This window comes from Pristiophorus japonicus, chromosome 1 (assembly GCF_044704955.1).
Source record: "Pristiophorus japonicus isolate sPriJap1 chromosome 1, sPriJap1.hap1, whole genome shotgun sequence".
NCBI classification, from domain to species: Eukaryota; Metazoa; Chordata; class Chondrichthyes; family Pristiophoridae; genus Pristiophorus; species Pristiophorus japonicus.
The window spans coordinates 78,034,096-78,060,888 of NC_091977.1; positions in this window are offsets into that span (position 1 = coordinate 78,034,096).

The following is a 26,793-nucleotide window of genomic DNA, read 5'->3' on the forward strand; positions in this document are numbered from 1 at the left end:
CACACCATCCCAGATGAATACAGCAATATTACTTGGAAGCTTCAACATTGAAGATCTTTCTCCTCTCACCATCCCCTCTATGGTCTATGCAAAATCTTTGCTCCTCACAGCTGACCATCACATGCAAATACTACACCTCAACATCAGCACATTACCTATTCCCCATTTTCATAGAAGAGTGCCAAACACCAAGCAGCCATTATATCAGCATTGAAGCACTGACCACACTTGATCAGCTCCGCTGTGCAGGCCACATAGTTCGCATGCCAGTATCGAGACTCCCAAAGCAAGCGCTCTACTCGGAACTTGTTCACGGCAAATGAGCCAAAGGCGGGCAGAGGAAACGTTACAAGGACACCCTCAAAGCCTCCCTGATAAAGAGCGACATCCCCACTGACACCTGGGAGTTCTTGGCCATAGACCGCCCTAAGTGGAGGAAGTGCATCCGGGAGGGTGCTGAGCTCCTTGAGTATTGTCGCTGAGAGCATGCAGAAATCAAGCACAGGCAGCGGAAGGAGCGTGCGGTAAACCAGGCTCCCTGCCCAACCTTTCCCTCAACGACTATCTGTCCCACATGTGACAGAAACTGTGGTTCTCGTATTGGACTGTACAGCCACCTAAGAAATCATGCTAAGAGTGGAAGCAAGTCTTCCTCGATTCCGAGGGACTGCCTATGATGATGATTACATCAAATATTCCAGTGATTTATTGCAATTATTTACAAAAACATTACTTATTTTTGACCCAAAGTGAACACGACTTTTCTCTACCTATTCTAAAGTTTGTTCTTTGTGCCAGATGAGAGCCTGGGGTCTGAGATGTAGACGGCTACTACAAAATTTTATGAGCCTCCTAGAATGGAATTAACCCTTCTATTAGAGCTCAAAGTCCTGGGATGTACCGGGGATTGGCTGACTCCCTGTCATGGGCTGTTTGGCAGCCTGAACCGACTGGGCCGAAATTGCCCCTCTCCTTAAAGCCTGTTACCACCTCAAATCGGCGGCCACGCTGCGGAGTGGAGTGGCCGTCAACTTTTCATGGAATGGCCGCTGATAGCCCAATTGCCCTTCCAAGGTTTCCTGGTGGTGCCCCGATCCGTGTTAAGTGCATCATCCCCATGCGCACCACCAGTCTACTACCCTGGCGGCAAAATCTTCGGCCTGCCTGGCGGTGCCAAAACCTGTTTTTCCCTGTGGTCCAGTGAGTCTGTGGCCTTCTGCAATGGCATTGTGGCTTCACTCAAAGGGGAGAATGCACTGCCTTTACTGCCATGTTTTTTTTGCCAGCCAACAGGCAACCTGGCACTCCCTCTTGAGCCCTTGGCCCAGCCGAAACCCCCGCCCCTGGTGGCCTTGTGGAGCGAAGTTTTTAAATCGCGAAGGCTCTCCCCTTTAAGTGCAGGGGAGAGCCGTGGTGACGTGGTGCCATAATGACGTCATTGTGGCGGTCACTCCGCGCCTCCTCAACTTCCGTCCCTCAGGTGTTGCCACTGCCGTGTATCCGACTCTTTAGTGTAGTCACCAACCTCATTAAGAGCGACTTCCGGATCCAGGTAAAAAAATAACAAAGAGTAGCTCTTCTGTGCTGTTGCTGTGAGGGAAAATAGACTTTTTGGCACGTACACCAGCGATTCTACTGATACTGTGATCAGGATTATGGCTCCAAGTGATCATTGGGAGAATGGACCTAATGGAATCAGAACAATCCTTTAATCTCTGAGAGAAAGTCAACTGAATATCCTCCAGTCCCTCTGAGATAATGCACGGTTGACATTGACTTCACCAAAATGTTACCCGAAACCTGAAATCCTTCATTCGGTGCCAGGAGGGCGTTGAGCTCTTCAAATCTCAACGGCGAGAGCATGAAGAGGTCAAGCGCAAGTAGCGAAAGGAGCTTGCGACAAATTAGCCCCACCCACCCCTTCCCCCGACGAATGTCTGTCCCATCTGTGACAGAGTCTGTGGCTCTCATATTGGACTGTTCAGCCACCAAAGAACTCACTTCAGGAGTGGAATCAAGTCTTCCTTGATTCCGAGGGACTGCCTATGATGATGAAACATATTGAGTTGGCTGACTTGCATGAAGATGAGAAGGTTTAAAGCTGCCATTTTCTCCAAACTGCCCTGCAATGAGTTGAACCTCTCTCAGATATTGGTGCACAGCAGGGCAGTGGACTCAACTTTTACCATCAGATTTTGGGAGATGCCACACAGAACCTCCGTACATGTCTGATGCTCTGCTAGCATCCTTCTTTCTTTTAATGCAGAATCCCTGACTAATTATCCATTTGCTCTGCAGCCAGGGGTTGACATGTCTACCACTGACATCAGGTTGCTGAGTCTCCAGATCCTGCAGTCACAATCTGTTAGGACTCATGGAACGGATGGTAGTAATGGTAGGTGTAAGTGAGCAAGGATGAGGGATAAGAGTCTTCAATGTGTTAATATGCATTGCAGGATATAAGAAAATTGACATGAGTTCTGTCAAATGACCTTGCTTCTGGGACAAGAAGCATAATGCCATGTGATACCCTAAAAGATATTGCTTGACTATTATGCGAGGGACTACCCATTTGATTCTCTTTGATTCAGCTGTCTGCCCTCTTATTCATCTGAAAGCACGGTTACCTTTGCTGACCTTGTGAGGTCATTAGCCTTTTTCCAACACTGTAAGGGTTATTGATTTTTCAATCACAGTCACAGCCACCTTCTTGCATAAGGCCTGTGTTGCAGCATGTGATGGCTTCTTCCTTGGTATGCTAAAAATGGAATCCCGCTATTCCCTAATTTGGGTCAGCAGCATTTCCACTTCTGCCTTAGAGAAGTTTGGTGCTTGCCTTTTCCCTTCAATTATAGCAGCCAATAATCATTCCCTCTTCCAAGATCCTGCTCAACCCTTTAATGGCACTCAGCCCATTAAACAAGAAAATTGTGCCCTTGCTTTGCCCATTTTTGAATTTTCTAATCCCACCACCCTCCAGCGTATTCTGCCATCTACTGTTAGGATTCGCATCCTTGTCGCACTGGCATTATTACAATGAGCTGACTCCAGGATTCCGATAGGGTCAGCATCAATGTCCCCTGTATAGTGTGCAGGCACGCGGCTGTGTATTAATTGGGAGGCCCTATGCAGGCCACTCACAGGCTATTGCTGCTAGAAGATACCGCACACCACAAAAAAATCAGGGCGGACATTGGTTTACACCAGACTCAGCGGTGTGGTGGAAGGGTAGATTTTCACCTTTACAGCTTTGACATTGAGGCCTAGAAATTGTAAGTGTTAGCATTGGTCTTTGGGGAAAAAAATGGCAACTGTTTCACTTCAACCCGCTGCCAACAGGTCCCGTGGCAGCCGCCATTCTGCACTGCGGATGTCCGCGCTCGCTGGGGATATATAGCTTATGCAGATCCTAATGTCAGTGAGTGTGCAATGCCCAATCTGTCATTTTCACGTTCACTCCACTTACCAGTCTGTGTTAATTACAACCAGCTGACCAAGCGTTCAACAGCAGGAAGGAACCACCAGCAACGCTATTTAAAGGGATCATCAGCAACAACTTGCAGCTGACATGCTTTTTCAGTTTGACTGGCTCTGAGACTTTCTGCAACTCTTACAGTTTTCTACACTCGTTTCAAATTCCTAAGGTGATAGGGAATGTTGGTGCGAGCAGAGAACGCTTTCATTCTTATTTAAAAACTTCTGCTCACACCACTTGCTCACAATGGGGCTCTACTTGCAGACCTCTCGTGCTCAATTATCTTCCACAGTGAGAGTGGAGGCAGTGAAGCAGAGGAGAAGATGCACACAGAGGGAGGAGGAGGAGGAGGGCCAGGAGGGCTTTCAACAGGATACCTCACCCATCTAGAGTCTTCAGAGAGCACTTCTCTTATCTTCATTTGAGCAAGGAGCAGTGTATTAGGAGGCTCCACTTCACCAAGGTGATGGTCACAGAACTCTGCCACCTCCTGCAATCAGACCGACAGCCTCAGTGCAGGGTGATCACGGCTCTCCCAGTAGTCTTCAATGTCATCGTGGCCCTCAATTTGTTTCCCAGTGGATACTTCCAGTCAGCAGCAGGAGATATAGCTAATAGCTCCCAGTTCGCCATCCATCGCTGCATCCGGGAGGTCACAGAGGCTCTCTACTCCAGGAGAAGGGATTATGTTGCCTTCTCTCTGAACAGGGAGAAGCAGGAGGAGCGAACATGTGGCTTTGCCAGGATAGCAGGCATCCCCATGGTGCAGGGTGCCATTGACTGCACACATGTGGCTTTGTGGACACAGTGTACCAGTCTTGAGATTTTCCATAATCGCAAAGGCTATCACTCACTTATTGTGCAGTTGTTATTTGACCATGCCAAGTGCATCCTGACGGGCAATGCCCGTTATCCTGGCAGCAGCCATGGTGCCTTCATCCTGCATCAGTTCTGTCATGTATCTGACATTATTATGTATAACTGCATCCTAACATGCTATACATGACTGTAATAAGATATGACCTGTAACCACCAGCATACCTTACCACCAGGAGTGCACTTGCAAGAGACAGGTATATAAGGACAGGTCTCAGGCAATTGCAGCATTCCAGAGCTGTGAAATAAAGGTGCAGGTCCAAAGTGACCTTGACTTCACTACATGCCTCGTATGAATCTGTACTGAGGGGACAGGACTTTACAGTGGCGACGAGTTACGGGATTACAGAATCCACAAAATGGCGAACAACGGATCAGATGGAAAGTACAATGCGGGAGACAATTGGGAGGACTTTATAGAAAGGCTCCAGCAAAGCTTTGCAACCAAAGACTGCTTCGGCGACAATAAGACAAACAAGAGAAGAGCCCATCTCTTGGCCAGCTGTGGCTCCAAAACATACGCTTTAATGAAGGATCTGTTGGCATCCGAGAAACCAGCAAGCAAGTCGTTTGAAGAATTGAGCACACTGGTAAGAGACCACCTGAAGCCATCGAGCAGCCTACACATGGCCAGACACAGGTTCTACAACTACAGACGCTGTGTGGGCCAGAGCATACCCGACTTCGTGATGGAACTTCGGAGGTTGGCTAGTTTATGTGAGTTCTCCGATGAACTGAGGCGAGAAATGCTGAGAAACTTTTTCATTGAAGGAATAGGCCACGCAGGCATGGGAAGCTTTTAAAAGCCGGCAAAGAATGACCCAAAAAATGGTTAGGAAAGGGAAGTAAGCTAGCACAAAATATAAAAACTGATAAGAACATAATAAGAACATAAGAATTAGGAACAGGAGTAGGCCATCCAGCCCCTCGAGCCTGTTCCGCCATTTAACAAGATCATGGCTGATCTGGCCGTGGACTCAGCTCCACTTACCCGCCCACTCCCTGTAACCCTTAATTCCCTTATTGGTTAAAAATCTATCTAGCTGTGATTTGAATACATTCAATGAGCTAGCCTCAACTGCTTCCTTGGGCAGAGAATTCCACAGATTCACAACCCTCTGGGAGAAGAAATTCCTTCTCAACTCGGTTTTAAATTGGCTCCCCCATATTTTGAGGCTGTGCCCCCTAGTTCTAGTCTCCCCGACCAGTGGAAACAACCTCTCTGCCTCTATCTTGTATATCCCTTTCATGATTTTTAAATGTTTCTATAAGATCACCCCTCATCCTTCTGAACTCCAAGTAGTAAAGACCCAGTCTACTCAATCTATCATCATAAGATAACACCCTCATCTCCGGAATCAGCCTGTGAATCGTCTCTGTACCCCCTCCAAAGCTTGTATATCTTTCCTTAAGTAAGGTGACCAAAACTGCACGCAGTACTCCAGGTGTGGCCTCACCAATACCCTGTACAGTTGCAGAAGGATCTCCCTGTTTTTGTACTCCATCCCTCTCGCAATGAAGGCCAACATTACATTCGCCTTCCTGATTGCAAGCTGCACCTGCAAACTAACTTTTTGGGATTCATACACAAGGAGGCGGTCAGTCGTTGGTGTGCGTCAGCGCCCGGCTCGCGACTTTCCGTCTTCAGACCCTGCAGAGATACCTTTACGTCGAGCCCCCTCCTAGGTGGTGTGCTCTGCCAACGTATTTCTTCCGCCAGCAGCGCGACCTCAATTACGACACGCAGCTCCTGTTTGTGAACTTGGGGGGTGTCAGGACCACCCTCCGGGAGCTGCCTGTCTTTTACAAGGAACTCATCAGGGTCTGGAACAAAGTCTCCACCAAGCGCAGCTCTCCGCCGGCTGGAGTGGCGGCTGTCCTGCAGGAGCCGCTGCTCGGGAATCCGTACCTCCACGACCGAGGTTTTATGTGGCGGTCGGAAGAGAGGGCTGTGGCTGGTGAGGTGACCAGGGTCAGGGACCTGCTCGATGGTGGAGGAGCAGGCTGGATGGCGCCAGACACGCTGGCGCGGCGCCTAAACTCTGCCAACGTCCGCCACGCGGCCGATGCCATCGAGTCGCTAAAAACAGCTCTGGGCCCTGACTCCGTTAGGTGCATCGAGGAGGCTCAAGCACGTGGGGAGATCCCGTCCGAACTGACCCCCGTCCGGACGGAATTCCTCATTGGCGCCAAACCCCGGAACCTCCCTCGGGGGCCGGCGCCTCACAACTTGAGCCGCCTCGGGGAAATCCCCTCCGTGCCTTTCATTTCCGCGCGGAGGGGTTTCCTGTACGGGCTGCTCCTGCACACCCTCAACTTTGCCATCCTCGCCGGCCGTCCGGACACGCCATGGCGTACCATCTTGCCATCCGGAGGAGGCGGGGGTCCCCGATGGAGGGCACTCTACGCAGGGGTCCTCCCACTATTCATCGGGGACTTGGCCTGGAGGGTGGTGCACGGAGCAGTGCCGTGCAACAAATTTTTAAGCCGGTTCACGGACTCCCAGGCCGCCTGCAATTTCTGCGGTCTGGAGGAGTCCGTGTTCCATGTTTTTATTGAGTGCACAAGGTTGCAGCCCCTGTTCCATTATTTGAAGGGGCTGCTCCTGAAATTCTGGCTGCACTTCAGTCCCACTCTCCTGATCTTTGGGCACCCTGTGCGGAGGGGAGCGGGTAGGTCCGAGGGCCTCCTCGTAGGACTGCTCCTGGGCACAGCCAAGGGTGCCATCAGCCGGTCCAGGCAGCGGGCGGTCGAGGGGGTCGTTCAACCTGACTGCCTGCCTCTTTTCCGCTCTTACATCCGGTCCAGGGTGTCCTTGGAGATGGAGCATGCGGTGTCCACCGGTACGCTCGTGGCCTTCCGCGAGAGGTGGGCACCGGAGGGACTGGAGTGCATCATCACGCCCGGCAACCAAATTTTAATTTGATTTTACGTTTTAAAGTTTAATTTGTTTTAATTGCCGGTGCTTTTAGTATCCCCCTCTCCTTTTATAGGGGGCACTGGAAAAAAGGAAAAATTTGATTTTAGTGCCCAAAAAAAAACCCAAAAAAAAACAAAAAAGGGCCTTGTAAATGTCTTGTGTGTGTCATCCAGGTCGGGTGGCACGGATACATGTTTTATGTTTTGCAGGTTAACTCAAAAGAGTTTCATACACAAGGAGGCGGTCAGTCGTTGGTGTGCGTCAGCGCCCGGCTCGCGACTTTCCGTCTTCAGACCCTGCAGAGATACCTTTACGTCGAGCCCCCTCCTAGGTGGTGTGCTCTGCCGACGTATTTCTTCCGCCAGCAGCGCGACCTCAATTACGACACGCAGCTCCTGTTTGTGAACTTGGGGGGTGTCAGGACCACCCTCCGGGAGCTGCCTGTCTTTTACAAGGAACTCATCAGGGTCTGGAACAAAGTCTCCACCAAGCGCAGCTCTCCGCCGGCTGGAGTGGCGGCTGTCCAGCAGGAGCCGCTGCTCGGGAATCCGTACCTCCACGACCGAGGTTTTATGTGGCGGTCGGAAGAGAGGGCTGTGGCTGGTGAGGTGACCAGGGTCAGGGACCTGCTCGATGGTGGAGGAGCGGGCTGGATGGCGCCAGACATGCTGGCGCGGCGCCTAAATTCTGCCAACGTCCGCCACGCGGCCGATGCCATCGAGTCGCTAAAAACAGCTCTGGGCCCTGACTCCGTTAGGTGCATCGAGGAGGCTCAAGCACGTGGGGAGATCCCGTCCGAACTGACCCCCGTCCGGACGGAATTCCTCATTGGCGCCAAACCCCGGAACCTCCCTCGGGGGCCGGCGCCTCACAACTTGAGCCGCCTCGGGGAAATCCCCTCCGTGCCTTTCATTTCCGCGCGGAGGGGTTTCCTGTACGGGCTGCTCCTGCACACCCTCAACTTTGCCATCCTCGCCGGCCGTCCGGACACGCCATGGCGTACCATCTTGCCGTCCGGAGGAGGCGGGGGTCCCCGATGGAGGGCACTCTACGCAGGGGTCCTCCCAATATTCATCGGGGACTTGGCCTGGAGGGTGGTGCACGGAGCAGTGCCGTGCAACAAATTTTTAAGCCGGTTCACGGACTCCCAGGCCGCCTGCAATTTCTGCGGTCTGGAGGAGTCCGTGTTCCATGTTTTTATTGAGTGCACAAGGTTGCAGCCCCTGTTTTATTATTTGAAGGGGCTGCTCCTGAAATTCTGGCTGCACTTCAGTCCCACTCTCCTGATCTTTGGGCACCCTGTGCGGAGGGGAGCGGGTAGGTCCGAAGGCCTCCTCGTAGGACTGCTCTTGGGCACGGCCAAGGGTGCCATCAGCCGGTCCAGGCAGCGGGCGGTCGAGGGGTCGTTCAACCTGACTGCCTGCCTCTCTTCCGCTCTTACATCCGATCCAGGGTGTCCTTGGAGATGGAGCACGCGGTGTCCACCGATACGCTCGCGGCCTTCCGCGAGAGGTGGGCACCGGAGGGACTGGAGTGCATCATCGCACCCGACAACCAAATTTTAATTTGATTTTACGTTTTAAAGTTTAATTTGTTTTAATTGCCGGTGCTTTTAGTGTCCCCCTCCCCTTTTATAGGGGGCACTGGAAAAAATTTGATTTTAGCGTCCCCAAAAAAAAAGGAAAAAAAAAAGGGGCCTTGAAAATGTCTGCTGTGTCACCCAGGCGGGTGGCACGGTTTAATGTTTATGTTTATTTTCAGGTAAACTCAAAAGAGTTTCATACACAAGTAGGCGGTCAGTCGTTGGTGTGCATCAGCGCCCGGCTCGCGACTTTCCGTCTTCAGACCCTGCAGAGATACCTTTACGTCGAGCCCCCTCCTAGGTGGTGTGCTCTGCCGACGTATTTCTTCCGCCAGCAGCGCGACCTCAATTACGACACGCAGCTCCTGTTTGTGAACTTGGGGGGTGTCAGGACCACCCTCCGGGAGCTGCCTGTCTTTTACAAGGAACTCATCAGGGTCTGGAACAAAGTCTCCACCAAGCGCAGCTCTCCGCCGGCTGGAGTGGCGGCTGTCCTGCAGGAGCCGCTGCTCGGAAATCCGTACCTCCACGACCGAGGTTTTATGTGGCGGTCGGAAGAGAGGGCTGTGGCTGGTGAGGTGACCAGGGTCAGGGACCTGCTCGATGGTGGAGGAGCGGGCTGGATGGCGCCAGGCACGCTGGCGCGGCGCCTAAATTCAGCAGACGTCCGCCGCGCGGCCGAAGCCATCGAGTCGCTAAAAACAGCTTTGGGCCCTGACTCTGTTAGGTGCATCGAGGAGGCTCAAGCACGTGGGGAGATCCCGTCCGAACTGACCCCCGTCCGGACGGAATTCCTCATTGGCGCCAAACCCCGGAACCTCCCTCGGGGGCCGGCGCCTCACAACTTGAGCCGCCTCGGGGAAATCCCCTCCGTGCCTTTCATTTCCGCGCGGAGGGATTTCCTGTACGGGCAGCTCCTGCACACTCTCAACTTTGCCATCCTCACCGGCCGTCCGGACACGCCATGGCGTACCATCTTGCCGTCCGGAGGAGGCGGGGGTCCCCGATGGAGGGCACTCTATGCATGAGTCCTCCCACTATTCATCGGGGACTTGGCCTGGAGGGTGGTGCACGGAGCAGTGCCGTGTAACAAATTTTTAAGCCGGTTCACGGACTCCCAGGCCGCCTGCAATTTCTGCGGTCTGGAGGAGTCCGTGTTCCATGTTTTTATTGAGTGCACGAGGTTGCAGCCCCTGTTCCATTATTTAAAGGGGCTGCTCCTGAAATTCTGGCTGCACTTCAGGCCCACTCTCCTGATCTTTGGGCACCCTGTGTGGAGGGGAGCGGGTAGGTCCGAGGGCCTCCTCGTAGGACTGCTCCTGGGCACGGCCAAGGGTGCCATCAGCCGGTCCAGGCAGCGGGCGGTCGAGGGGGTCGTTCAACCTGACTGCCTGCCTCTCTTCCGCTCTTACATCCGGTCCAAGGTGTCCTTGGAGATGGAGCACGCGGTGTCCACCGGTACGCTCGCGGCCTTCCGCGACAGGTGGGCACCGGAGGGACTGGAGTGCATCATCACGCCCGGCAGCCAAATTTTAATTTGATTTTATGTTTTAAAGTTTAATTTGTTTTAATTGCCGGTGCTTTTAGTGTCCCCCTCCCCTTTTATAGGGGGCACTGGAGGAAAAATGTGATTTTAGTCCCCCAAAAAAAAAAAGAACACAAAAAAGGAAAAAAAAAGGGGCCTTGTAAATGTCTGGTGTGTCATCCAGGTCGAGTGGCACCGATTAACGTTTTATGTTTTTCAGATAAACTCCAAAAAGAGTTTCATACACAAGGACCCCCAGGTCCCTCTGCACCTCAGCATGTTGTAATTTCTCCCCATTCAAATAATATTCCATTTTACTGTTTTTTTTCCCAAGGTGGATGACCTCACACTTTCCGAAATTGTATTCCATCTGCCAAACCTTAGCCCATTCGCTTAACCTATCTTAATCTCTTTGCAGCCTTTCTGGGTCCTCTACACAACCCGCTTTCCCACTAATCTTTGTGTCATCTGCAAATTTTGTTACACTACACTCTGTCCCCTCTTCCAGGTCATCTATGTATATTGTAAACAGTTGTGGTCCCAGCACCGATCCCTGTGGCACACCACTAACTACCGATTTCCAACCCGAAAAGGACCCATTTATCCTGACTCTCTGCTTTCTGTTCGCCATCCAATTCTCTATCCATGCTAATACATTTCCTCTGACTCCGCATATCTTTATCTTCTGCAGTAACCTTTTGTGTGGCACCTTATCGAATGCCTTTTGAAAATCTAAATACACCACATCCATCAGTACACCTCTATCCACCATGCTCGTTATATCCTCAAAGAATTCCAGTAAATTAGTTAAACATGATTTCCCCTTCATGAATCCATGCTGCGTCTGCTTGATTGCACTATTTCTATCTAGATGTCCCGCTATTTCTTCCTTAATGATAGTTTCAAGCATTTTCCCCACTACAGATGTTAAGTCAAAAGCAGATTTACCAACAACACTGCGGAATAGAGTCAGACTACAATGTGGAACTCGCACCACACCTTGTGGACAGACAGAGGGAACAACCTGAGAAAAGGGCAATCCCAACAGACAGCCCAGGCGAGTCAACAACAATCACACCAATCGAAACAGACAGCCCAGGCGAGATACCAGCAACCACACCCAAAGAAAAACAGACACCAAGGCAAACAGCTGAACCACAACTCAGACGCTCCACGAGAGAGCATAGACCACCTGAGAGACTGAACCTATAAAGACAATAAGACCTTGGGGAGGGTGATGTCATGTATCTTATATATAACTGTATCCTAACATGCTATACATGACTGTAATAAGATATGACCTGTAACCACCAGCAAACCTTACCACCAGGGGTGCACTTGCAAGAGACAGGTAGATAAGGACAGGTCTCAGGCAAGTGCAGCATTCCAGAGCTGTGAAATAAAGGTGCAGGTCCAGAGTGGCCTTGACTTCACTACATGCCTCGTGTGAATCTGTCCTGAGGGGGCAGGACTTTACAAGTTCAGCATGCCAGCAATCTGCCAGCCACCATATCAAACCCCGAGGGTAGCTGCTCGGAGACGATGGCTATCTGGTCTGCTCCTGGCTGATGACTCCCATCCACAACTCTTTTAGGAGACAAAAGTAAACATTAAATCAAGTGCCCCCCGATGTGGGGGACACTCCAGACACTTGACTCCCCTCCACAACCCCAATACTCATGCTCAGCACTCATATAATGAGAGTCATGGTGCCATCAGGAACATCATTGAGCAGATCATCAGGCTGCTGAAGCAACCGCCTTAACCGCTCGGGAGGAGCTCTCCAGTCTGGTGTTCCATTTCGTGGTGGTCTGCTGCATGCTTCGCAACTTGGCCATCCTGAGGGCACAGCCCTTGCCAACAGGGATTGTGGGACCACTGCAGGATGAGGATGAGGGAGAGGAGGAGGAGCAGGAAGAGGAAGAGGCATAAGGGGAAGAGGATGAGGAGAATGTGAAGGAAGGGAGGAGGAAGGCAGAAAATGCCCCTTCTGGATGGGTTGTCCATGAACGCCTCATCAGACTGCAGTTCCAATGACTGAAACCACAGATCCCCATTGCTCACCACATCCCCATCAGACCATTCCTCTCTCACGGAACATCACAGATCCTTATGGGCACAAAGCTGAAATGAGTGCCACCACAAAACATACATTCCAAATAAAATTAATAAATTTATAAGTATTCAATTAACAGTGCAATATCAACTAATCACCCTTGTGCAATCCCTTAGTGTGTGTTGTTTGTATGCCCTTTCCTACTCTCATGCTCCTATGCAGTACTCCCCCAGTGGCTGGTGGAATGATGCTGAGTTTCCATGTCGGAGACTACAAATGGCTTTGCAAGATCAGAACTGGAGAGTGTTCGGAAAGAACAGATACTTAACAAGCACTGAAAGGGGGAGGGGAAGAAAGAATAAACGGGAAGGTCTGTGATAGGGTGGATAAAAGGAGAGATTAGAGAGACCAAGGGGATGATGGCCGAATTTAAATGGTAATGCCTGGAGTTAGAAAAACATTAGTCAAGATAGGGTGTGAATGGCGGGATAATGACCAGCTGCCATTAGCGAATGTGTTCTTTCTGAACACTCACCAGTTCTGACGAAGGGTAGTCGACCCAAAACGTAAACTCTGCTTCCTCTCCACAGTCTGCTGCCTGACCCATTGAGATTTCTAGCATTTTCTGTTTTTATTCTAGCATCGGCAGTATTTTGCTTTTGTATTAGCATTCTGGGCTGGCTGGCTGACAGGCAATAGTACGGGCTCTGGTGGAGTGGTAGGGATAGGAGCATGAATGTTGTCTTCCTGAGAGAGGACAGCAGGTTCATGCTCTTTGGAGTCACTGCCACTCCTCCAGGGTGGTGCCAACACAATCCTAGTAAGCTGTTGGAGGACAATTGGTGGATTGCTGTGACACCCTGGAAGCCCCTTTGAACATTGTAATCCACAGCCATGATGGCAGTAGTCTGAGCTTGCATGGCTGCAAGCTGAGCTTGTATGACAGCAGTCTGAGCTTCTACTGTAGCATTCAGACAGTAGGTGGCTGCTGCCTATGCTACATTGCAAGCTGAAATGTCGGCCATTAGACATTTCATCATGATTAGGCCCACAAGTGTGCTTTTGGAGTTGGCCACCACTGGAAGGGATGGACTCCAAACTCTGCACAAAGCCCTGTGCCAAGTTAGTGCAGGACTCCTCCATGCTCCTTGACATTGCATGCAAGCTTTCTGGCCAGCATCCAAATGCACCAAGCATTTCATTGTGCATACTCATCAACCTTCTTCTGTCCTCATCTGAGTCCTCTGTAGCAGAACTCATTTGCTGCATTGCCCTCCGGTAAGCTGACACCTGTGCTCCCTTGCCCCCTGCTCTGGCTGCCCACCATTGCGTGGGCAGGTTGCAGTTCTTGGGTATCCGAAAGGATAACTGCAGAAGGGTAAGGTTGTGGTGAGGGGAGGGGTGGAAAGTAAAAGGTAATGCTTACACCACCTGCAGCTGGTGGGATGAGGCGAAAGTGGAATGTGAGAAGATGGATACCGTCATCTTCGATGGTTTCAGTCCCGTCGCTATCCACGGCCTCAGCAATGGCCGTTCCAATAATGGCCAGCACCATTTCCTCCATGATGGTTCGGACATATAGGCGTGCCGAAGGGTTTGGTGCTGGGGCCCCAGCTATTTACAATATACATTAATGATTTAGACGAAGGAATTGAATGTAATATCTCGAAGTTTGCAGATGACACTAAGCTGGGTGGCGGTGTGAGCTGTGAGGAGGATACTAAGAGGCTGGAGGTTGAATTGGACAGGTTAGGTGAAAGGGCAAATGCATGGCAGATGCAGTATAATGTGGATAAATGCGAGGTTATCCACTTTGGTGGCAAAAACAGGAAGGCAGATTATTATCTGAATGGTGACAGATTGGGAAAAGGGGAGGTGCAACGAGACCTGGGTGTCATGGTACATCAGTCATTGAAGGTAGGCATGCAGGTACAGCAGGCGGTGAAGAAGGCAAATTGCATGTTGGCCTTCATAGCTAGGGGATTTGAGTTTCGGAGCAGGGAGGTCTTGCTGCAGTTGTACAGGGCCTTGGTGAGACCTCACCTTGAGTATTGTGTGCAGTTTTGGTCTCCTAATCTGAGGAAGGACGTGCTTGCTATTGAGGGAGTGCAACGAAGGTTCATCAGACTGATTCCCGGGATGTCAGGACTGACATGTGAGGAAAGACTGGATCGGCTAGGCTTATACTCACTAGAATTTAGAAGGATGAGAGGGATTTCATAGAAATGTATAAAATTCTGACGGGACTGGATAGGTTAGATGCAGGAAGAATGTTCTCGATGTTGGGGAAGTCCAGAACCAGGGAACACAGTTGAAGGATAAAGGGACCGAGATGAGAAGAAACTTTTGCACTCAGAGAGTTGTGAACCTGTGGAATTCTCTGCCACAGATAGTTGTTGAGTCCAGTTCATTGGACATATTCAAAAGGGAGTTAGATGCGGCCCTTATGGCTAAAGGGATCAGGGCGTATGGAGAGATGGCTGGGGTGGGGTGCTGAGGTTGAATGATCAGCCATGATCATATTGAATGGTGGTGTAGGCTCGAAGGGCCGAATGGCCTACTCCTGCACCTATTTTCTATGTTTCTATGTTTCTCCATTCCAGGCAGCATCCTAGTAAATCTCCTCTGCAGCCACTCAAGTGCAATCACGTCCTTCCTATAATACAGTGACCAGAACTACATGCAGTACTCCAGCTGTGGCCGAACCAGAGTATTATACAATTTAAGCATAACCTCCCTGTTCTTTTATTCTATGCCTCGGCCAATAAAGGCAAGCATTCCGTATACCTTCTTAACCACCTTATCCACCTGGCCTGCTACTTTCAGGGATCTGTGGACAGGCACTCCAAGGTCCCTTTTTTCATCTACACTTCTAAGTGGCCTACCATTTAATGTGTATACCTTTTCCTTATTAGCCCTTCCCAAATGCATTACCTCACACTTCTCCAAATTAAATTCCATTTGCCACTGTTCTGCCCACCTGACCAGTAGATTGATATCCTCCTGCAGTCCATGACTTTCCTCTTCATTATCAACCACACAGTCAATTTTAGTGTCATCTGCACACCTCTTAATCATACTCCTTACTTTCAAATCTAGATCATTGATGTATACCACAAAAAGCAAGGGACCCGGTACTGAGCCCTGCGGAACCCCACTGGAAACATCCTTCCAGTCACAAAAACATCATTCAACCATTACCTTTTGCTTCCTACCTCTAAGCCAATTTTGGATCCAACTTGCCACTTTGCCCTGGATCCCATGGGCTTTAACCTTCGTGACCAGTCTACCATGTGGGAACTTATCAAAAGCTTTGTTAAAGTCCATATACACTACATCGTACACACTACCCTCATTGGTTACCTCCTCAAAAAATTCAATCAGGTTAGTCAAACACAATCTTCCCTGAACAAATTCATGCTGGCTGTCCCTAATTAATCCTGTTTTTCAGGATTTTTTTCCAATAATTTTTCCATCACTGAGGTTAGGCTGATAGGCCTGTAATTACTCGACCTATCCCTTCCTCCCTTCTTAAACATGGGTACCACATTAGCAGTCTTTCAATCCTCCGGCACCATGCCCAATTCCAAAGATGCGTGGAAACTGATGGTCAAGCCCTCAGCTATTTTCTCTTTTACTTCGCTCAACAGCCTGGGATGCATTTCATCCGGGCCTGGGGAATTATCTACTTTCAAAGCTGCTAAATCCCTTAATACCTCATCTCTCACTATGTTTATTTCAACCCGAATTTCACACTCCTCCTCGATAGCAGTATCTGCAATCTGCATTGCCCCTAACCTTTGTGAAAACAGATGCAAAGTATTGATTGAGAACCATACCAACATCTTCTGCCAGCATACAAAGATTACCCTCATGGTCTCTAATAGGCCCTACCCTTTCTTTAGTTATCCTCTTGCTCTTAATATAGTTATAGAACATCTTTGGTTTTTCCTTAATATTACTTGTCAATAATTTTTCATGTTCTCTCTTAGCATTCCTAATATGCTTTTTACTTTTACTTGTGAACTTTCTATATTCCTCCAAAGATTCTACAGTATTTACCCATTGGTAGATGACATAAGCTTCACTTTTTTTCTCTATCCTCTCCTGTAAATTCCCAGACATCCAGGGGGCTCTAAAATTGTTATTCCCATCCTTTTTCTTTAAGGGCACATGTTTGGCCGGAGCCCTTTGGATCTCCTCCTTGAATGCCTCCCACTGTTCCAACACTGATTTACCTACAAATAGCTGTTTCCAGTCCATTGTGGCCAAATCATTTCTAAACTTAGCAAAGTTAGCTTTTCCCCAATTTGGAACTTTTATTCCTGGTCTATCCTTGACCTTATCCATAACTAACTTAAATCTGACTGAATTATGGTCACTGGCACCCAAGTGCTCTCCCACTAATACCCCTTCCACCTGCCCAGCTTCATTCCACAAAACTAAATCCAAAACCGCCCCCTCTCTTGTTGGGCTTGTTACATACTGTCTAAAAGAGTTCTCTTGAATGTATTTTAGGAATTCCGCACCCTCTATACCCTTCACATTATATTTGTCCCAATCAATATCAGAATAGTTAAAATTCCCTACAATTACTGTCCTATGGTTTTTGGACCTCACAGATATTTGCCTACATATTTGCTCCTCTATCTCCCTCCCATTGTTTTGGGATCTATAATACATGCCCAGCAGTATAATTGCCCCTTTTTTATTGTTCAGTTCGACCCATATGTCCTCATTTGATGATCCGTCTAACATATCATATCATCCCTCCTCACTGCTGTAATGGTTTCTTTAGTCAATACCATGACACACCCCCCCCCTTTTTTTTACCCGCCTCTCTGTTTTGTCTAAAAATCCTGTAACCAGGAATATTGAGCTGCCAAACCTGCCCCTTTTTCAGCCATGTCTCTGTAATGGCTACAATGTCATACTCCCAAGTGTCTATCTATGCTCTTAGCTCTTCCGCCTTATTCGCTATATTTCTTGCATTAAGTGTATACCATTTAGCACAGGAAGACCTCCTTGATTACTGCTTACTAACCCTTGTTTTTCTGTCTTACAGATTCACTTTCTCAATTCTTGCCATCCAATTTCAGCTTTACTTCCTTCCCTATTGAATTTGTTCTCACGTTCCCATCTCCCTGCCAAGCTAATTCAAACTCCTGAGTGACATCCAGCACCTGCTGGAGCTACAATGCACTCCCCTTTAAGAGGTGAAGGCTAGCTTTAAGCAGTGCAGGCTAGATTTAACTAATGTTAGAAAGAAATAATTTTGGGCCTGCCACTGATGTGTGCAGCCAATTATTAGCGCAGTTTACGCTGCCTGCACGCTGAAATCATTGAAATGAGCAGACAGCACAACGTTAGCATGCTGCCTGCATTACATTGAATGTTTTTGGGGGCTATCAAATTTAGCTACCATAATCTCATCATTATTACATTGCTGTTTGTGAGACCTTACTGACTGAAAATTAGCTGTTGCATTTTCTCCATTAGAAGAGTGACTACATTTCAGAAGTATTTATACAAAAGCAAGATACTTCAGATGCTGGAAATCTGAGATAAAATCAGAAAATGCTGGAAATACTCAGCAGGTCAGGCAGCATCTGACAATGACAACAACAACAACAACTTGTATTTATATAGTGCCTTTAAAGAAGTGAAACGTTCCCAGGCGCTTCACAGGAGTATTATGAAATAAAGGGGCTGAAAATGCTCCACGCCCGAAGTGGGGCGCACGCAACCCGTTTGAATGCTTTTTACCGCAGCTGTTGTTCAGGTCGCCTCTTGAGCGACATTCCGCTCCTTGTTGTTTTTGTTTACTTAGATCCGGAAGTCGCTCTTAATGGAGGCGGTGACACCAGAGGGGCAGAAGTTGGGGGCGTTGCGGAGTGACCGCAGCGATGACGTCACCATGGCGCCACATCACCACGGCTTTCTCCTTCACTTAAAGGGGAGAGCCTGCACGATTTTAAAACTTCGGCCCACTGGGCCACCAGGGAGGTTTTCGGCCGGACCAGTAGCCTGGCACCCAAGAGGGAGTGCCAGGCTACCTGTTGGCGGTCCGGCTGAATCCGCAGCCATAATTGTCGGACAGACCTGGCAGTCAGCCAACAAAAAAAAAAATTACAGCAACGGCAGTGCATCCTCCCCTTTAAGGGAAGCCACACCGCCATTGCAGAAGGCCATAGCCTCACTGGACCACCGGGAAAAAACAGGTTTTGGCATCGATGGGTGTGTCGAAGATTTTCAGAGGGAAATGTCGCCGTCAATGGGGTAGATCGGCGGTGCACACGGTGATGATGCGTTTACCATGGATCGGCAGCTGTGGAGGGGAGGTGTGAGGGTATGGATCGGGGCACTGCCGGGAAAACTCGGAAAGGCAATTGGGCTATCAGCGGCCATTCCACGGAAAGTCAGCGGCCACTCCACTCCTCAGCATGGCCACCGATTTGCAGTGGTAACAGGCCTTAATTAAAGGGGCAATTGCAGTGTCAAAATGTTTGACACTGAGCCACATAAGGAGAAATCAGGGCAGGTGACCAAAAGCTTGGTCAAAGAGGTAGGTTTCAAGGAGCATCTTGAAGGCGAAAGGAGAGGTCGAGAGGCGGAGAGGTTTAGGGAAGGAATTCCAGAGCTTCGGGCTTAGGCAACAGAAGGAACGGCCACCAATGGTTGCGCAATTATAATCAGGGATGCTCAAATGGGCAGAATTAGAGGAGCGCAGTCTCGGCGGAGGGGAGGGAGGAGTTCGGGGCTGGAGGAGATTACAGAAATAGGAAGGGGCATGGCCATGGAGAGATTTGAAAATAAGGATGAACATTTTGCAACCAAGGCGTTGCTTAACTGGCGAAGCATGAGTTCTGATGAAGGGTCATCGACCTGAAACGTTAACTCTGTTTCTTTCTCCATGATGCTGCCTGGCCTGCTGAGTATTTCCTGCATTTTCTGTTTTTACTTCAAAAGTTCTTCATTGGCTGTAAAGCGCTTTGTGATGGCCTGAGGCTATATAAATCCTTCTTCCTCAGCTGAAAATGCTGCACTTTAAACAGCTGCAGCAGCACAGTAAAGTGCTTGGTAGCTGTGCCCACTGAGCAGGAGCATGTTTATAATGGTTAGAAATTTTATGTAAATAGCAAACTTTAAGTAGACACAGGCATGCATAAAGTCTCGGCAGGACCTCCTGCGTCACACTGTTTCCACCTGGATCATGTATAAACAGGATTTCTGAGCCTGTAAGCAATTTTGCAGATTCTTTTTCGATACTTTTATGAATATTGTTTGCATTTTGCTGTTAATAAATTAGCAATGCAAATATGCAGATCAATATGATCAAACCTAGGAGAATTAAGCCCTTAATTAAATTGATTGTACGTGGATGAAATAATAATTTTAGAATTGCTGACACAGCTTATAAATTGCAGTTCTTATTTCAATTTCAAAGTTAAAGGCAAAATTATTTTGCTACACTTTTTTTTGAAATTATGCAATATTTTTAATATTTGCTTCTTTTATAATTGCATGAAAATTAGATTTTCATTTCTTTTTAAAGCAGAATTTTGAATATGAAAGGTAAATACATATCTATAATGATTTCTGTTACCCATGAGGCGTTGTTCCCAGATCATTAACCTTCTGTTGTATATTTGGTAGCTGTTCCATTCGATTTAATTTAGCTAATTGGCAAGAAAGCAAGCCAGTGCCTGGATAGCAAAGTGATTATAATCTTAGACCTACTTAAATACATTCCTGGTTTCTATAGCGGAACCAATGTAGAAACCAAGCAATCTGTGGGTAATTCTTCTGGTCGTCATCACTTGTGGTGCTGGAAAGGTCAGAAAATCAAGTGGAGCTTGATCTTCGGAACATAGGAACAGGAGTAGTAAATTTAGCCCCTTGAGTCTATTCCGCCATTCAATTAAATCATGGCTCATCTGTGCCTCAACCGCATTTACCCACTTTGGACCCATATCTCTTGATACCCTTTGTAATATATAGCTCCACTTAATGGACTACTGCTCTACCTAGTGGACTGCTGTGGTAATGCAATTGCTAATGTTTATACAATAATAGCATCAGGTGACGTTTGCGATGTCGTAGAGAATATATCACACCCTTATCCATCAAACATCTATCAATCTCAGTCATGAAAGCTTGACCCAGCTTCTACAACCTATTGGGTTTCAGATTTCCACTACCCTTTGTGAGAAAAAATGTTTCCTGATTTCATTTCTGAATGGCCTGGCTCTACTTCGAAGATTACTCCCAATCTTGTTCTGGATTCTCTCTCTTTATCTATCCCATCAAATTATGTAATCATTTTAAATATCTAGATTCGATCAATCCTCAATCTTCTAAACTCAAGGGAAAACAAGCCACGTTTGTGCAATCTGTACTCATAATTTAACCTTTAACCCCTGGTATCACTCTCATGAATCTGCATTGCACCCCCTCCAATGACAATATAGCATTCCTGAAGTGTGGTCCGAGAACTTAACTCAGTATTCCAGCTGGGTTGGATAGATCTTGCCAAAATCTTTGTGTTGTTTAGAAAAGGAAGAAGAGAACAAAAGGAGGAATGTTGAGGCAGGTCACACTGCACCAGAGGTGAACTACCCCTATTTGCTTTTACTCATAAAGCTATATGTGCAAGCAGAGGCACATGATTTAAGTAATAGGGGTGAACTTCACCTCGGGCAATTCCCTTTTCTGCAATGGCCGAGCATAAAGGAGGCTGCCGATACACTACTGCTCACTTTGTACCACCACTCAAGATGGATATCACTCCCAATGTTCATAAACATTAAAGGTTTTTGTTTTGAGTCTCATGTCATCCAAATCCAATAGTTCTACAGCTGGCACCAAGTCATTCTCTCTTGCAGTTTTTCATTTATCACATTGGTTTAATCTTTATTTCTTCTCGTGTATAAGTTAGAATCCCTGAAGAAACATAAAGCTTGTCACTGGTATTTTAAGTTAAAAGAATGTTGGTGGGGAACTGCCTTCACTGGTTCTGATTCACTAGTCAGGCAGTGACAGAGTCATGTCATCTCTGAGAATCTGATCTTGATTCAATTCCCACAATGGCGATAGCAGTCCCAATAACTGTCAAGTCCACCACAGCTCTGAACTCTTATCCATCTGGCTCATTCCAGCTGCATGAGGAGACATCAGCAATATAAGTCAATTTACAGTTCACTAATGTATCAGACGGGTGATGTATTGTTTGCAAGGACACACAATTTCATCACAATCCCCATGGGCAATTAGGAGCAGATTGTGAAAGTGCAATTTCTTTTCTCAATGATGGGATTCTCCAAAGTCTCATCATCATCATCATCATCATAGGAATCGAGGAAGACTTGCTTCCACTCCTGAAGTGAGTTCTTTGGTGGCTGAACAGTCCAATATGAGAGCCACAGACTCTGTCACAGGTGGGACAGATAGTCGTTGAGGGAAGGGGTGGGTGGGAGTGGTTTGCCGCACGCTCTTTCCACTGCCTGTGCTTAATTTCTGCATGCTCTCAGTGTTCAGACTTGAAGTGCTCAGCGCCCTCCCAGATGCACTTTCTCCACTTAGGGCGGCCTTTGGCCAGGAACTCCCAGGTGTCAGTGCGGATGTCGCACTTTATCAGCTTTGGCTCGTTTGCCGGGAAGGAGCTCCGCATAGAGCACTTGCTTTGGGAGTCTCGTGTCTGACATGCGAACTATGTGGCCTGCCCAGCGGAGATGATTGAGTGTGGTCAGTGCTTCAATGCTTGGGATCTTAGCCTGGACAAGGATGCTGATGTTGGTGCGCCTGTCCTCCCAGGGGATATGTAGGATCTTGCGGAGACATCGTTGGTGATATATCTCTAGCGACTTGAGGTGTCTACTGTACATGGTCCATGCCTCTGAAGGAGTCTTCGTAATAAGGTGGATGAATTAACTGCGAGAGGCAGCTATTAACGAACATGATATAATTGGGATTACGGAGACATGGCTCCAGGGTGACCAAGGCTGGGAACTCAACATCCAGGGATATTCAACATTCAGGAAGGATAGACAGAAAGGAAAAGGAGATTTGGTAGAATTGCTGGTTAAAGAGGAAACTAACGCAATAGTAAGGAAGGACATTAGCTTGGATGATGTGGAATCTGTATGGGTGGAGCTGCGGAATACCAAAGGGCAGAAGGCGCCAGTGGGAGTTGTGTAAAGATCACCAAATAGTAGTAGTGAGGTTGGGGACAGTATCAAACAAGAAATTGGGATGCGTGCAATAAAGGTAGAGCAGTTATCATGGGTGACTTTAATCTACATATTGATTGGGCTAACCAAACAGGTAGCAATACGGTGGAGGAGGATTTTCTGGAGTGTATTAGGGATGGTATTCTAGACCAATATGTCGAGGAACCAACTTGAGGGCTGGCCATCCTAGACTGGGTGATGTGTAATGAGAAAGGACTAATTAGCAATCTTGTTGTGCGAGGCGCCTTGGGGAAGAGTGACTATAATATGGTAGAATTCTTTATTAAGATGGAGAGTGACACAGTTAATTCAGAGACTAGGGTCCTGAATTTAAGGAAAGGTACCTTCAATGGTATGAGACGTGAATTGGCTAGAATAGACTGGCGAATGATACTTAAAGGATTGACGGTGGATCGGCAATGGCAAACATTTAAAGATCACATGGATGAACTTCAAAAATTGTACATCCCTGTCTGGAGTAAAAATAAAACGGGGAAGATGGCTCAACCGTGGCTAACAAGGGAAATGAAGAATAGTGTTAAATCCAAGGAAGAGGCATATAAATTGGCCAGAAAACGAAGCAAGCCTGAGAACTGGTAGAATTCAGCAGAGGAGGACTAAGGGTTTAATTAGGAGGGGGAAAATAGAGTATGAGAGGAAGCTTGCGGGGAACATAAAAACTGACTGCAAAAGCTTCTATAGATATGTGAAGAGAAAAAGATTAGTGAAGACAAACGTAGGTCCCTTGCAGTCAGAATCAGGTGAATTTTTAATGGGGAACAAAGAAATGGTACACCAATTGACCAAGTACTTTGGTTCTGTCTTCACGAAAGAAGACACAAATAACTATCCAGAAATACTTGGGGACTGAGGGTCTAGTGAGAAGGAGGAACTGAAGGAAATCCTTATTAGTCAGGAAATTATCTGAGGGAAATTGAGGGGATTGAAGGCCGATAAATCCCCAGGGCCTGATAGTCTGCATCCCAGAGTACTTAAGGAATTGGCCCTAGAAATAGTGGATGCATTGGTGATCATTTTCCAACAGTCTATCGACTCTGGATCAGTTCCTATGGATTGGACGGTAGCTAATGTAACACCACTTTTTTAAAAAGGAGGAAGAGAGAAAAAGGGCAATTATAGACCGGTTAGCGTGACATCGTTAGTGGGGAAAATGTTGGAATCAATTATTATGGTGAAATAGCAACACATTTGGAAAGCAGTGACAGGATCGGTCCAAGTCAGCATGGATTTATGAAAGGGAAATCATGCTTGACAAATCTTCTAGAATTTTTTGAGGATGTAAATAATAGAATGGACAAGAGAGAACCAATGGATGTGGTGTATTTGGACTTTCAAAAGGCTTTTGACAAGGTCCCACACAAGAGATTGGTGTGCAAAATTAAAGCACATGGGATTGGGGTAATGTATTGGCGTGGATAGAGAAGTGGTTGGCAGGCAGGAAGCAGAGAGTCGGGATAAACGGGTCTTTTTCAGAATGGCAGGCAGTGACTAGTGGGGTGCCACAGGGCACAATGCTGGCACCCCAGCTAGTTATAATATACATCAATGATTTGGATGAAAGAATCTTGTGTAATATCTCCAAGTTTTCAGATGACACTAAGTTGGGTGGCTGTGTGAGCTATGAGGATGATACTAAGGGACTGCAGGGTGACTTGGACAGGTTAGTTGAGTGGGCAAATGCATGGCAGATGCAGTATAATGTGGATAAATGTGAGGTTATCCACTTTGGTGGCAAAAACATGAAGGCAGAATATTATATGAATGGCGGCAGATTAGGAAAAGGGGAGGTGCAATGAGACCTGGGTGTCATGGTACATCAGTCATTGAAAGTTTGCATGCAGGTACAGCAGACGGTGAAGAAGACGAATGGCATGTTGCCCTTTCATAGCTAGGGGATTTGAGTATAGGAGCAGGGAGGTCTTACTGCAGTTGTACAGGGCCTTGGTGACGCCTCACCTGGAATATTGTGTTCAGTTTTGGTCTCCTAATCTGAGGAAAGACATTCTTTCTATTGAGGGAGTGCAGCGATAGTTCACCAGACTGATTCCCGGGATGGCAGGACTGACAGATGAGGAGAGACTGGATCCACTGGGCTTGTATTCACTGGAGTTTAGAAGGATGAGAGGGGATCTCATAGAAACATGTAAAATTCTGACGGGACTGGACAGGTTAGATGCAGGAAGAATGTTCCCGATGTTGGGGAAGTCTAGAACCAGGGGTCAAAGTCTATGGATAAGGGCTAAGGCATTTAGGACCGAGATGAGGAGAAACTTCTTCACTCAGAGAGTTGTTAACCTGTAGAATTCTCCACCGCAAAAGGTTGTTGATGCCAGTTCGTTAGACATATTCAAGAAGGAGTTAGATATGGCCCTTCCGGCTAAAGGGATCAAGGGGTATGGAGAGAAAGCAGGAAAGGGGTACTGAGGTGAATGATCAACCATGATCTTATTGAATGATGGTGCAGGCTCGAAGGGCCGAAAGGCCTACACCTGGATCTATTTTCTATGTTTCTTTGTTTCTGTAATGGATCCGTTGGTAAGGATCACGGCCTGCATGTCGTCGTGGAGCAGGAGAAGGCTGTTGACAAACTTTTGGGGGCATCCGAAACGGAGGAAAATGCTCCATAGACCCTCACGGTTGACAGTGTCAAAGGCTTTTGTAAGGTCAAAAAAGGCCATGTATAGGGCTGGCACTGCTCCCTGCATTTTTCCTGCAGTTGTCACGCTGCAAAAATCATGTCCATTGTGCCCCGTAGGGGTCGAAATCCGCACTGTGACTCCGGGAGGAGTTTCTCGGCCACAGGGAGAAGACAGTTGAGGAGGATTCTAGCGACAGCTTTCCCAGTAGCTGATAGCAGGGAGATTCCCCTGTAATTGCCGCAGTTGGACTTGAATACAGGAGCAGGGAGGTCTTACTGCAGTTGTACAGGGCCTTGGTGACACCTCACCTGGAATATTGTGTTCAGTTTTGGTCTCCTAATCTGAGGAAAGACGTTCTTGCTATTGAGGGAGTGCAGCAAAGGTTCACCAGACTAATTCCTGGGATGGCTGGATTGACATATGAGGAGAGACTGGATCGACTGGGCCTTTATTCACTGGAGTTTAGAAGAATGACAGGGGATCTCATAGAAACGTATAAGATTCTGATGGAACTGGACAGATTAGATGCGGGAAGAATGTTCCAGATGTTGGGGAAGTCCAGAACCAGGGGACATAGTCTTAGGATAAGGAGTAGGCCATTTAGGACTGAGATGAGGAGAAACTTCTTCACTCTGAGAGTTGTTAACCTTTGGAATTCCCTGCCGCAGAGATTTGTTGATGCCAGTTCATTAGATATATTCAAGAGGGAGTTAGATATGGCCCTTACGGCTAAGGGGATCAAGGGGTATGGAGAGAAAGCAAGAAAGGGGTACTGAGGGAATGATCAGCCATGATCTTATTGAATGGCGGTGCAGGCTCGAAGGGCTGAATGGCCTACTGCTGCACCTATTTTCTATGTTGCTATGTTTCTATGTTTGTCCCCTTTTTTAAAGATGGTCACGATCATTGCATCTCTGAGATCTCCTGGCATGCTCTCCTCCCTCTCGATGAGAGAGATGAGGTCATGAATCCGTGCCAACAGCGCCTCTATACCATACTTTAGCACCTCAGCAGGGATTCCATCCATTCCCGTAGCCTTGTTGTCTTCTGGCTTTTCCTATCTCATGCAACATTTGGGTTTCACTGAGGTGGTGGCGGGTCGCATGCTGCGGGATGGAGTCGAGAACACTCGAGTCAAAGACAGAGTCTCGATTGAGGAGATCTTCAAAGTGCTCCTTCCAGCGGGCCCTGACTGCCTCGGTGTCTTTGATGAGTGTTTCCTCATTCTTGGCCAGCAGTGGGATGGGACCTTGGGAGTTTGGACCGTAGGTGGCCTTGCCTGCGATGAAGAATCCTCGCACATCATGGCTGTCGGCCACTTGTTGTATCTCCTGTGATTTCTCCATTCACCACCTATTCTATAGGTCCCAGCTTTTTTGTTGGACCTCATCCTTGAGCCGTCTGTAATGTTGCTTTACTGCTCCTGAGTTGGGTTGTTGCTTGAGGCTCAGAAATGCTCTGCACTTCCGA